This window comes from Leucopleurus acutus (genome assembly GCF_964270905.1).
Source record: "Leucopleurus acutus genome assembly, chromosome: 20".
Taxonomy (NCBI): Eukaryota; Metazoa; Chordata; class Mammalia; order Artiodactyla; family Delphinidae; genus Leucopleurus; species Leucopleurus acutus.
Window position 1 is genome coordinate 13058167 of NC_139162.1, and position 12448 is coordinate 13070614.

General features: G+C 38.5%; 1 protein-coding gene across 2 annotated transcripts in view; it reads left to right on the forward strand.

Annotated features, from left to right (window-relative positions):
• The window catches only part of GLG1 (golgi glycoprotein 1), a gene marked incomplete at its 5' end in the record, with an annotated part of 149908 nt that overhangs the window by 35361 nt on the left and 102099 nt on the right, over window positions 1-12448 (forward strand). The window lies entirely within an intron of this gene.

Below are 12448 nucleotides of genomic sequence, written 5' to 3' on the forward strand. Positions count from 1 at the left end.
ATTTTAAACCTTTTCTAGTCAGAAATGTTGTGAGCATTCTATAAAAGCAAAAAAAAGTAAATGACATTTGGGTAACTTACACTTTACTTTCTCAACAAAAATGTGTCCCCTTTGTAACCCCCACACACACACTTTTTTGCCACTGTTACCATTTTTTATTTTATATGTTAAATAGTTGGAAAAGCTATACCACATTATCTCCAGCTCATAGGTCAAGAGACAAGATTGGATCCCTGTGGAATAGGTTATGTCATTTTAGTCAAGATGTTCTCCTATAAAAAATTCAAAACACCAGATTTGAAGAGACCATTGAGGAGTCTGAAAGATTTCCTTAGATTATTTTCCTGGGCAAGGACATTTTCCTTTTCTTAGCTTCTTAGTTAGTTGTAGTTAGTTTTGCAGCACCTTAAACATTTTCTCCTCTGACGTTTACACTCTTCCTGTATTATAAATACTTTTCATCCACACCTCAGCAATATGTGTTGTTTAAAATAATTAACATTTAAATATTTCTATTGTTTCTTTAATTTTCTGCAAGCTGTTTTTATTTTCCTAGCATGGAGACTAAACTACGGTAAAGGAAAATTTTGTTGTATCTTCTACTTCCCCAACAGTTATTTATTATGTACTTTCTACATTCTAGGTACAAATCAGGGATACTCTTTCTGTCTTTCCGGAAATTTCTGTCTCATACAGTATGACTGTATGATAGATGAAAGGCAGATTGGAACAGAACAAGGCATGGAGGCCACAAAAAAGAAAAAAAAAAGAGACCTGCTCAGAGATTGTAGTCTAGAAAATGAGGATTTGGATTAAAGCAATGATAGAAAGAAAGGAGATTGACTAAATCTAATACTGAAAAAAGATGACTAAGGAGAGCTTGTTAAAGGACTAAGATAGGGGACTTGCAGGAGAAAAAGGAATCAAAAGTAAACCCAAAGTTCCATTGGGTATATGGGCATTACTTACTGGGGGAATGATGATGCCATGGTAGAAAAAGAATTAAAAATAATTTATGTAGATACTTCTTCTTCCAAGAGGTAGAGCTTAACTCCCCATTCCCCTCTTGAGTATGGGCTGGACTCAGTGAATTGCTTCCAAAGAGTAGAATGTGGAAAGGTAGAAGGGAGTCATTTTATAGTGGAGAAACCTGGCAAACACTCCCTTGTCCAGGTGATCAAAGTTGGCATCATCAGCATGTATGCCCTTGATATGATGTGTTGAGAATGGCAGTTCTTCCCCCAAACCTATATCCTATGAGAAAAACATCACACTAACTGAAGTTGAAGGACATTCTACAAAATACCTGACCAGGCTTCCTCAAAAACTGTCAGGTCATTAGAAACACTGAAGCTAAGGAGATCAGACTAAATCCTGGATGGGAAAAATGTTTGACCAAATATCTGGGCACCTGTTGGCCCAGTCAAGTTGACACATAATCTTGTGTCACTGTCCAAAACTAAGAGAGGATGGAGGGTTAAAGAAGATAAAGGGTTAAGGAGGAGAGAGTTGTTTTTTAAACATCGAAAACAGCAGAAAGCTAAAAAATGGGATAGAGGAGATGACTCTTAATGATAAAAATCACATGAAGCAGGAAATCAGGAAATGTGGTCTGACTCCTCATTTAAAAAGTGAAAGGAAGATGCACAGTCAGTGACAGAATGGATAATAGAAGTAAGTTAAATTTTCATTTTACAGTTGACCTTTGAACGTACGGATTTGAACTGCACAGGTCCACTCATACGCAGATTTTTTTTTTCAGTAAATAAATACTACAGTACTACATGATCAGAAGTTGGTTGAATACGCAGATGTGGAGCCACAGATACAGAGGGCCAACTCTAAAGCTATCCTCGGATTATTGACTGTGAGGAGGGTCTGCACCCTTAACTCCCCCTAGTTGTTCAAGAGTCAACTGTATTTTATCTGCCCCTCTCTCTTGGGATATCCCTTTTCTTCTAACTACTCCAGTCCCAAAGTAGGGCCAAAGTAACTAACTTTGGGGGGAAAAACAAGTGTTCCCCCCCACCCCCCTGGCCCAAGAAAGAAAACAGATTCTTCACATCCACTAAAAATGTCTTGAGGTTCTCAAGTACTCAAATTTATGAATGTGTATCCATGGATACAAGGATAAAAGTCATATAGGTTAAAGCTAAACTTACATGTTATAAAGCAGGTGCTTGGCGAGTTAACAAATATTATAAAATCCTAACTTACTCTTAACCTTTTAGGTACAGTCTTCAGTAATATAATTCAAACATTTATGCACACTCTTTCATTTTATTATTCATCCTTTATAATTGAATTCATGGAAGACTGGCTTTAGGCCAGAAAGCAGTAAATTAAATTTGAAATGCTTCTTTCTGCTAGTATTTAGCACTTGCATTTTTCTTCCCGTTTTTTCCCTCTAAGCCCAGTAAAATATCCTAATAATTTCACAATGATACGCCTTAAGAGGTGATACTGCCAAAGGTGAAATATTGCTGGGCAAGTAGTACCTCCACTCAGTAGCTTAAAAATTTGCCAGCTGGTAAACACAATATTTAAAATCAACATTTAAAATTCTCCTAGGTATGTGAGTATATAATGTATGAAAATCAGATTATGAGAGTTGAGGACCATCTGTAAATAAAAATGCAAATATTTTGAATTCTTAATTACCCAGAGTTTCATTGTTTTACTACTTTCTTTAGTGTGTGTGTCTAACATTTTAAAATGTTCTCCTGGGCTTTGATCTAGCAGTGTCTGCAAATTGTGTTCACCATCACTCAATCACATGCTCTTAGAGTAGCCTATACTCCGTTGCTTCTTAGACCCTCATAGAGCTTCCTGCCTATTTTAGTACCTAAAACTCTCTATGATTAAAATTTCTCTCAACTGAGATTCTTACTGCTTTACTTCATCTAACTTACTATAAAATAAAATAGATAACTATCCAGTGAATAAAGATCCCTAAAAATAAAGTGAAACTCACAACTCAAATATTATGTAGTTATAGAAAAGTTTGCGATGTTTGAGATAAGAATTTACAAAGCTATTAAATCAGAGACCCTGGGTTCCTTCTAGTTTTGCTAACTATGCCAATTTTATGGGGGATTGAGGGAGAAATTGGTCAGTAGGAAAAGTAGAGACTCACCCTACTGATTCAAGTGTGGAGGGTAAATCTTCCTCCTACTAAATAAAGTACTTCACTGTTCTGAACAGTGACAATCTGAATACATTTTCTTTATGAGAATGTGATTAAGTTAATTAAAGACATATTATTAGGGTTGTTCTTATAAGTTGTTCCTATCTGCCTACATAATGTAAACAACCTACATACAGTTAGACTGTTAGTTTTAGCTCTGTTTTTACCCCTTGGCTCCAGACTTTAGGTTATTTTCCATATAACCTGCCTTACAGGGTGCTCCATACAAAAGTTGGTTAAATAGGGGCTTCCCTGGTGGTGCAGTGATTGAGAGTCCGCCTGCTGATGCAGGGGACACAGGTTCGTGCCCCGGTCCGGGAAGATCCCACGTGCCGTGGAGTGGCTGGGCCCGTGAGCCATGGCCACTGAGCCTGCGTGTCCAGAGCCTGTGCTCTGCAGCGGGAGAGGCCACAACAGTGAGAGGCCTGCGTACCGCAAAAAAAAAGAAAAAAGAAAAAAAAATTGGTTAAATAACGTGCTTGAGTTAGCCTCAAACAAAAACATACGTTTTGTGGAGAGAAGTCCATTTCTCCTAGTAAAAAAAACTTTAAACTTTCTTGTAAAAGAACTTATGGTATTTAAAACCAAGGTTTATAATGTGATAAAAATATTCAATATTGTTGACCGTTTCCATCATCTTGCTTTTCTCCTATAGGACTGTTTCACTTTCTTGTAGTAAAAGCAAAAGGGTATTTGTGTGTGTGTTTGTGATTTAGGAATTTAGAGTTAACTCACCAGCTTATATTTGTCCCTGTATGAATTAGTGACTGTTTTTCCACAGAAATTGTTTCTATCCTAGGCTAAGTGTTTCTGAGCCATTGCTCAACTTGTTTTCAGAATGGGATCACATTTTATTAATAATTAGCTCAAGAAAAACATAATTAATAAAGTTAATCTATTGCTAAGTAAAACCATATGAAATTCCAAAGCAAAATACAAATATGAGTTTATGTGTTCCAAAGCGAGTTCCTTAGCATAAGTAAGTGATAGAAAGCCCAGGCATGATCCTAGTTCTTGCTGTACAAAAAGGAGCTAGCAGGAGACTTTCTTCTTTGCCATCTTCTGCAGTATGTGAATTAAGAATACTAAGAATCTGGTTAACACACATTAACAGTTATCTTGATGTTATGCATGGTTATTTTATACAGAAGTGTAAAAATAGTGGCAAATCATTCTTTGAAGAATAGAATCACATTTTAAATGTATTAATGGAGTTAGTGATTTAAAGGAAATTTGTGCTAAGTTTTTTGTTTTTGTTCTGTATGGCAAGTCCCTTCACAACATGAATAACTGACCTATTTTATGTTTCGTTGTCTGAAACAAAGCCACTAAACAAGACAAGATTATGATTTGGAATTTGGTGACCTGATTCAGTTTTCAAAGAAGGAAAAATTGTAATTTGTGAACTTTTAAACTACCACAGTGATCATTTGATCAGTATGTAAGAATAGTCCATTTAGTTAATATCTCCAAGCACAGCTATAACTGTTTTTTAACTTATTTTTTTTCCATTTTACCACAAAATCCTATAAAATAAACTGAAGGAAATTACATCTTTTTATATTAGCATCTCATCTTTATTGGGGTATCTGTCAGTAGGTCCACTGTTAAGCAGAGAGCTAATTAAAGTGACAAAGCAATGATGTCATTGAATTTGCAAGTTGAGGAAATGAATAGTAATAAGATCCATCCCATTAGAAAATAATTTTATTCATGCACTTTGCCAAAGTTCTTGGGTATAACTTAGTTCTTTCCCTGACTAGTCATTTTCATCCTGATTTAATGATGTCCCATCTGACTTTTCAGTGACCAACTGATATTTAGCAGTAATATATTCAGAAGAGTGTAGGAATCTCAACCCATTTATTGAAAAAATTCTGTCTTAAATATTTTCAAACAAAATAGGGTTTAAATAATAGTACTGAGGAATTGTACAAATTGGTTTTTATTCCCCAGGACTGTTTTTGTGAGCATAGTAATTCCCAAGTATCTCTTTAAAGATCATTTTGTGTTGTACCTGGTTCTTAAAGACTTATGTTACTGAGGTTTAGCATGGTTGTAAACTATGTTGCCGTGGTTAAGAATGTTGGATGCATATGCTTTGGGTTGAAGGGTTTTTTTGGTTTGTCTTTTGTTTTTGCTGCGCCATGCCGCTTGCGGGATCTTCGTTCCCTGGGATCGAACCTGGGCCCACAGCTGTGAAAGTGCAGAGTTCTAACTATCAGGGAATTCCCATGGTTGAGGATTTTTAATAATCCCATGAGAAATCTAGATGGATAATTTGTATCTTTGTATATATGAGTCCTGCTATTATCAGATGGCTACTTCTATAAAAGAGCTGTTTATTATACCAAATTATGGAATTTGGATATACAGTGAAAACTCAGCTTTTAACAGCTACAAGAAGACCAAAATAATGGAAAAGTGTAATAGGAACTAGAATGGAAACTGCTATGGAGTCCATATTTTAAAGAATGTTCCAGGGGATTCCTTGGCAGTCCAGTGGTTAGGATTCCATGCTTCTACACCGGGCCAAAAAAGAAAGAATGTTCCAGAAAATTGCCATTTGTCTAACTAACACTGTTAAGCTAGAATCTGTCAAAACAATCAAATTTTGAGCAAAGATAAAACAAGGTCCTGTGACTCAACCATAGACTTAAGTACAAATTAAGAGGGAAGATTTCTCTTAAGAAAGGGAGAATGGAGAACTCTCCCTGAATCTTTGCCCGCACCCGACTCTTCTGAGGTGTGGCTGAAGCGACACTGTAAAGGCATACCCCACGGGACACTGCTCACATTCTTCTGGCCCTTGTGCTTGAAGTGACCCGGCCTAGTTTTGATATTTTTTTAAAGGCAGTTGTAGAGGAGACTGAGCGGTCTACCTCATGTACACCACCGCTGCACTTCCACACTGGTGAATTAGCAGTGTATTTACAAGAAACCAGGTTTCCCTCCTCTTTTTTTTTTTTTTTTTCCCCACACACACATACTGTATTTTATTTTTACAAGAGATAAATAAACTGACACCAAGCATTGTAACTGGATGACCACACAAAAGCAACAATGATTGCAGTTACCAAACACGAAACACACTCATACTATGTCATGATATTGACATTCAGTCCAGTAATCCTCCACTGTAACAGCTCCTTTACTTTGCAGGGAAAATTGATTTGTATATTTTTTGCCTTGAGTCCTTGTGGGATTTTTTTTTTTTTATTCAAGCAGAAAGTCACAAAAATTATAATCATCCTCATCAGTTCACTCAGTCCCATGTAATTAATTTTTTTTCACCTCCTCATTTTTTAAAAGAGTGGTGTAATAAAATATATATTTGATCTTTGTCTCCAGTTCCTGGCACAGAGCTCCGAAAACCCTTGGAATTTCCTGAGTAATAGGATTTGTCACTTCATAACACGCCCCTTTCATTACACTTGAGTTTATGCTAATGAAGTGATTTACAAAGGGGCCCCAGGATAGCCTGAGAATGGGCCGGTCATCAGGAGTGATTAGAAGGTTGGAACGTTCAGTCCCACCCACCAGCCTCCAAGGATGGGGTGGGATGGCTCTCTGGAGACTGAGCGTTATAAAAACTCAAACTAGAAGACCTGGGGAGCTTCTGTGTTGGTGAACAGATCAAGGTGCCAGGAGGTGACGTGCCCTGTGTGGGCCTGAAGCTCTGTTGTGCCTTCCCTCACTTTGCCCTAGGCATCTCTTCCATTTGACTGTTCCTGAGTTGTATCTTTTATAATAAACTGGTAAATGTAAGTAAAAGTTTTCCTAAGTTCTGTGATTTGGTCTAGAGAGTTATTAAACTTGAGGAGGGCGTCATGGGGACCCTCAAACTTGTAGCCAAGTCAGAAGAATTACAAGTGTCCTTGGGACCTGAGATTCACGACTGGCATCTGAAGTAAGGGCAGTCTTGTGAAACCGAGCCCTCAATTTGTGGGGTCTGCCCTAACTCTGGGTAGTTAGTGTGACGATGAAAATTAATCAGTAGTCAGTATATGAAAGTAGTGGAAAATTTTATTTGAGCCAAATTTGAGGATTATAACTTGGGAAGAGCATCTCAGAAAGCTCCCAGAACGTTCCTCCCATTGGAAGTCAAAACACAGTTACATAAGTTTTTTTAGACAGAGGGCTGTACATTAAATGACGTATTATTGACAGTTTACACAATCCAGATCTAAGCATGGCCCTTACAAGATCAAGAAGGAATGTTATCTTTTAAGGAGTTTTCTTATTGATTTTAGGAGAATGTTGCTCTTTGCTTCACTTGAGCAGGTATTTCTTCTGATGGGGGAGGTTTGGTTGATGCATAAAGCAGATACACAGTAGGTGGGGAGAGAGGAGGCCAGAGGGCAGAGAAAATTTTTTATGTTTAAATTTTTCTTGTTTTGCCATAGAATATGAATTTTATTTCACAGTGTCAGAACTAAATTGACACCCAGTTAACGTAGGAGAATCTGAGAGCTGGTATCACAAAGAGTAAGCTCTGCTTGGGACTTCCCTGGTGGTGCACCTTCCAATGCAGGGGACACAGGTTCGATCCCTTGTCGGGGAACTAAGATCCCACATGCCGCGGGGAAACTAAGTTCGTGTGCTGCAACAAAGACTCAGCGTAGCCAAAAAAAAAAAAAAAGCATAAATTCTGCTTTGTTTTTTTGTTATGTTTTGTTTTTTAAATTAATTAATTTTTTTTTGGCTGTGTTATGTCTTCTTTTCTGTGGGAGGGCTTTCTCTAATTGCGGCAAGCGGGGGGCCACTCTTCATCGCAGTGCGCGGGCCTCTCACTATCGCGGCCTCTCTTGTTGCGGAGCACAGGCTCCAGACGCGCAGGCTCAGTAATTGTGGCTCACGGGCCTAGTTGCTCTGCGGCATGTGGGATCTTCCCAGACCAGGGCTCAAACCCATGTCCCCTGCATTGGCAGGCGGATTCTCAACCACTGTGCCACCAGGGAAGCCCTCTGCTTTGTTTTTATGTGCTTAGTAGATATTAACATTTGCATTAAAAAATACATAAGAATAAATTTGCTCAAAGAAAGTGTCAACTGAAGAAAAATGCATAACCTAAAAATTGCAAGTTATGTTTTATTTCGGGACCTTGCTGAGGACTATAGCCCAGGAGACAGCCTCTCAGATAGCTCTGAGGAACTGTTCCAAAGAGGTAAGGGAGGAGCTAGGATATATAGGAATTTTTACTGAAAAAGAATCATGTGGTTGAACATCAAAAGATTACTGCCAATCACAAAAAAAACCCCAGACATTTCAAGTTAATGATTTTATTGCTTTTCTGTGTATGGGAAGAAGCTAGAGTCTGGGCTCATTGGAATTATTTCTTAGATACGCATCTTAACTATTTAGGGCCAGTATCCTGTTTTTTCTCCATCCTGAATTCCCCTTATAGCACATTGTGGCACTGTGGCAGGGCGGGGGCTGCAGTGGCTGGTGGCTTGGTGGTGGCCACATTTGCTGTTTACTGGAATGACGGGCAACATTGTTTGTTTACTGGAATGGCAGGCAACATCCTTTGTCCACAAAAGTAAAGATCCAACTTAACAGAAAGAGATAATATTCTTCCTAGATTTGGAAGACCTGCAGATCAGTTCAATGCAATCGCAGTCAGAATCCCAGCAGGCTTTTTTGGGGGGCTAAGTAATAGAAACTGACAAGCTGAGTCTTACATTTATATAGAAATGCAAGTGAGCTTGAATAGCTGAAACAGCTGAAAAAGAATAAAATTGGATGACTTGCATTACTTGTATTTCAGCACTTATAAAGATTTACTATAAAGTAATCAAGACAGTATGGTGGGGCTTCCCTTGTGGCGCAGTGGTTAAGAATCCGCCTGCCAATGCAGGGGACACGGGTTTGAGCCCTGGTCCAGGAAGATCCCACATGCCACGGAGCAACTAAGCCTGTTTGCCACAACTACTGAGCCCACGCACCTAGAGCCCATGCTCTGCAACAAGAGAAGCCACCACAATGAGAAGCCCGCGCACCGCAATGAAGAGTAGCCCCTGCTCACCACAACTAGAGAAAGCCCGCATACAGCAACGAAGACCCAACACAGCCAAAAAAAAAAGACAGTATGGTATTGTCAGAAAGATAAACTTATAAACCTGGGGTTGACAAAATGGCTGCGTGTTTTGTAAGTAAAATTTTAGTGAAACAAAGCTAAACCTATTTGTTTATGTATTCCCTAGGGCTGCTTTTGATCTACAGTTACCAAATTGAGTATAACAGAGACTATATATGGCCCCAAGCCTAAAATACTGTCTATTCAGTGGTTCAGAATCGAAAGTTGACAAATAGGTCCACATATGCCTGATTGTTACCTGAAAACTGATTTCACCTCTTGGTGGGTGTTGAGCCAAAAGATACAACCAAGCCAAAGACTGGGAGAAGGAAGGATTTGTTACTTGCAGCAAGTAAGGAGGAGAACACGGGAGATCTTTCCCAAAGCAGTGTCTCCCTGAACAGCAAAACTGGGGAAGTTTTAAGCTAAGGGTACATGCATATTCATGAAGGGGCTTGAACAGAGGAGAATTCAGCATAGAACTGAGGCAGAGGTTGAGTCCAAGCTTTAGCTGATTAAAGTCATGAGGGTCAGAAAAGGTCACCATTATAATTCCTTAGATTCTGACCAGTCTGGGGTTCTTAGCATGTAGTTGCCATTCTCCACCTGGATGGGGCCTTAGTTCCTGTTGAACAGCTCAAAGATATGTATCAGATTGTCATTTATATCCCTTGAGAAGGAACTAGGACTCTGTTCTATCGCTGAACTATTGTTTCTTTATTTTTTTTAATATTTATTTATTTGGTTGTGCCGGGTCTTAGTCGTGGCAGGTAGGCTCCTTAGTTGCGGCTCGTGGGCTTCTTAGTTGCTGCACGCAGGCTCCTTATTTGTGGCATGCAAACTCTTAGTTTCGGTATGCACGTGGGATCTAGTTCCCTGTCGAGGGATGGAGCCCAGGCCCCCTGCATTGGGAGTGCACAGTCTTAACCACTACGCCACCAAGGAAGTCCCTGAACTATTGTTTCTTGACTGCTTTTCCTCTGTTCCTGCATTCCTTTGTTCACTTAGGATCATTAATTGCTGAGACCTGTTAAGGGCAAGCATTGTGGCCTGGCTTAGATTACAAAATGGCTTAGGCCTAAAATGGCTTCTTTTATGTCAAAAAAGGCTGTATCTGCTTCTTTTCCTCCGGGGATCCTATAACCTATCTGCCTACATGATCAAATGATTTTCAACAAAGATGCCAATCAAAAAGGAAAGGATAGTTGTTCAAGCACAATTTGTTGAGGAATCTGTTGTGTTTATATGGGAAGAAAATTAACTTCAGCCTTACATCACACCTTCACCAAAAATAACTTGAAATGGATCATAGATATAAATTTAAAAGCTTTTTAAACAAAATTCGACTGAGTAAAAATGTAAAGATCTTACTGGCCTTATTCAGTGATTCATGAATAGGACAGCATCCCATCTAGCAAATAGAAAGGAGCTCGGAAGAGCTATACAAAATGAGTGGCTTTTATAGGTGAAAGGGGACAGAAAAAGGAAATTTCTAGCAAAGAGTGTGTTGTTTCAGGCAAGGTCACCTTCCTTTGGGGGACAGAAGGGGTCTCAGGCAGATTACCTCACTAGTGCTGACCAGTAATTAACCAGATTGACTGGTTAAAGGTTACATTCCTGGTAAAGACTGAAACTGCAGTTAGGTTAGGTATTGTCTTGATTTGCTGATGTGGGGCCATTTTGGGCCTGTTCTCTCTTTTTTTTTAACAAGCTAAAAATAAAAATTCTAGAAAAGATACAGAATATTCATCAACTTGGAGTAAGCAAAGATTTCTTAAGACATAAAAGCACTAACTATAAAAAGAAAAAATGGATCAATTTGATTACATAAAAATTAAAATTTCTGCTCTTTAAAAAGCACTATCGGGACTCCCCTGGTGGTGCAGTGGTTAGGAATCCACCTGCCAATGAAGGGGACACGGGTTTGAGCCCTGGTCCGGGACGATCCCACATGCCGCGGAGCAACTAAGCCCGTGTGCCACAACTACTGAGCCTGCACTCTAGAGCCTGCGAGACACAGCTGCTGAGCCTGTGTGCTGCAACTGCTGAAGCCCATGCGCCTAGAGCCCATACTCTGCAACAAGAGAAGCCACTGCAATGAGAAGCCCACACATCGTGACAAAGAGTAGCCCCTGCTCGCCGCAACTAGAGAAAGCCTGTGCGCGGCAACAAAGACCCAACACAGCCAAAAATAAATAAAATTGAAAAAAATAAAAAAAATAAAAAGCACTATCAGAAAACGAAATGGCAACCACAGACTAGGAGAAAATATTTGTAAAACATATATCCATCATATGATGTGTCTAGAATAAATCAAGAAGTCTTAAAATTCAATAATAGTAAACTCAATTTTTTAAAATAAGAAAAAGATTTGAACAGTGCTTTACAAAAAAATGATACTAGTGGCCACTTATCACTTAGAAAAACTCTGTATATCATTAGTCATCAAGGAAATGCAAATTAAAACCATGAGATACCACTTACTATCCACTAGAATGGCTAAAATTAAAAACATGGAAAAAAAAAACACATGAGCAATTGTTGGCAAAGAGGTGGAGCAACTACAAGTCTCATGCATTGCTAGTGGGTGGGTTGTAAATTGGTGTAACCACTTTGGAAAACTGAATTTAAAAAAAATTTTTTTTATTGAGATACAGTTGATTTACAATATTATATTAGTTTCAGGTGTAAAACATACTGATTCACAATTTATATAGGTTATATTCCATTTAAAATTATTGTAAAATATTGGCTGTATCCCCTGAGCTGTACAATATATCCTTGTAGCTTATTTATTTTATACATAGTGCAAATTTTCTTATATTTCAACATACACTTAACATATGATCCAGAAATTCCAGCCTTAGATATTTACCCAAAGTATACCTCGAAGTTGATTTTTAAAAAGAATTTTATTGAAAAATAATAAATAGGGAATTCCCTGGCAGTCCAGTGGTTAGGACTCTGCACTTTCACTGCCGTCAGCCTGGGTTCAATCTCTGGTCGGGGAACTAAGATCCTGCAAGCCACATGGCACAGCCAAAAAAATAAAGAAAAAGAAAAAGAATAAATAAACAGCATCTCTTTTGCAAAAGTAATTTGATCACGTCTATCCCCTGATTAAACTCTTTTAACACTTTGTCACTGCATTTCAAGTAAAATCCAAATTCTTTCCTGACTTC